The following is a 1,940-nucleotide window of genomic DNA, read 5'->3' as shown; positions in this document are numbered from 1 at the left end:
CGATTAAACAAACCACACAGAATTTGTTAAATATCACCCCTCCCTTGCCCTCTGCCCCCAGCATGCTCCCTTAGAGTAGTACAGGCAAAGAAGACCTAACTATTGGGAGGAATCCCTAATACTTTTTTAAGGTAGAATTCTGGCTAGTCCAAAAGGGTTCCTTCTTTTAAGGGTTTCAGGAAACTAGACACTGCAACTATTAGTATCAGTGACATTTGTTTGGAGCAAATGCAGCTCCAGGAGCTGCATGGTTTAAAGCAGGGAGGGTTCCACCAATGGTCCCAACTCCTTCCATCGTAGCAGCTTGGCCAAAGCGTTCTCTTATTGGTAGTGTCATTCCCAAGGTTCAATCGGGCATCATAGTGGCAGGTCCTGGAGGAGCGGGGGTACCAGCTTGCACTGGAGCAGGGGGCACGGCGTCTCTGTTTTTATGCCAGAAGCACCTCCCAGAGCCATCTAGGCCATCCTTATCTCGTGTTCTCACGCATCACGGAAGGTTTCCTTGAATCCTTCCTGCTGTCTCCGCATCATCGCCTCCATTCCTTCGTGCCTGAGCTCTAGTTGCTTTCATTTTTGGACCTCTTGGTTATACAGTTCTCCCATTCTCCGAAGTTCTTCTTGGCATCTCATCAAGTCCTGCCTCATCAGCATAACCTGGTGCTCATGGTGGGCAGCCTCCATCTCCATCTCCAGCTTCTCACGGGCTTCCTTGGTGTTGCGGTCCACTTGATCCCGCTGTTGCTTCTCCATCTCAGTGAGCGCCTTCCAGTGCATGACATATTCCTATTCAAAGGAGCCAGGCTGTGCAAATCGAGGTGGCTGCTCTCGCTCCTTGTGAAATTGCTGGTTCTTTATAACAAGCTTTTCTGGAAGTCCTTCGTTATCTAACTGATCCACAGGTGTCCTAGTCACAGGCCAAAGGAATGTGGTTAGTAGGAAAGACACTTCAACGCTTCTGTCCACAGCTTTCCTAGCAGCTGACTTCCCTGAGAATTCACCAACGCCTTTTCCTGAGGGTCTTCCTGGATCATTCTTAATGACTACTGCCCTTTCCACCTGGCCAAACATAGAAAAAGCTTCTTCCAGTAGTTCGTTGGACATGTACTGAGGAAGGTTTTGGATTGTAAGGGACGCGCAATGGCAGGCAAAGTGCACGCACAGTTGTTTTCCACGGAGAGGCATATTATCCAACTCCACTTGGGCAGTCTCTGCAAGGGTTCATGTTTCCAAGCGGATAAAGCCAAAGCCTTATCCTTATGAATGAAAACTCCTGCTTTCCCATATTTCTCAAATAGGTTCCTTATTTTCTCCTCAGTGATATCAGGGGAAAGATTGTCCACAAAGAGATGCTGTGTTGGGTAAATGTGTTCGCTCCTGGTTTCCTAAAATTCTTCAGATCAATAGTCAAACCTGCATTTTGGCTAGTGGCCTGCTGCCCATTTGCAGGTATTGGTAGTGGTGGCAGCGGCGGCTGCTGCTGCTGCTGCTGCTGCTGCTGCTGCTGCTGCTGCTGCTGCTGCTGCTGGTGATGCTGCTGGTGATGCTTCTGATGCTTCCTTGGAGTAGGTCCTTCTTCTCCAAGTTAAAGGTCTTACTGCTCTGCATTTTATACTTGATTGAAGACAGCAAAGTTCCTCCAGTCCTAACTTCGACTTCGCCAATACCAATAGTCCTCTCCATATTTAAGGTGATGCTACCCAGGCTCCACCTTTCTGAGCAAAGCTATATTTATGCTTTCCAAAAATGAAATCCTGCCAGCCAAATAGCTCAGCAGGCTAAGTGTCCCAAGCAGGCGCAGTGGCCCAGGTTTGATCCCTGGGCCTGCCGTGCCAGTCTTACCCCCAGGGTACCCTGGGATGGCAATTGAGACTGGGCATGGTGGTGTGCTCCTGTAATCCCAGCTCTTTGGAGTCTGTGAACAGGCGGATCATTATGAATCT

General features: G+C 49.0%; 1 pseudogene; it reads right to left on the bottom strand.

Annotated features, from left to right (window-relative positions):
• Nucleotides 1-205: 205 nt before the first annotated feature.
• Nucleotides 206-1,605, bottom strand: LOC101585727 (annotated as a pseudogene).
• Nucleotides 1,606-1,940: the final 335 nt, after the last annotated feature.

The sequence above is a fragment of the Octodon degus genome, unplaced genomic scaffold (genome assembly GCF_000260255.1).
Source record: "Octodon degus isolate 3935 unplaced genomic scaffold, OctDeg1.0 scaffold00054, whole genome shotgun sequence".
Classification (NCBI taxonomy): Eukaryota; Metazoa; Chordata; class Mammalia; order Rodentia; family Octodontidae; genus Octodon; species Octodon degus.
The sequence above is the reverse complement of the archived record's forward strand: the minus strand, read 5'-3'. Positions and strand labels throughout refer to the sequence as shown.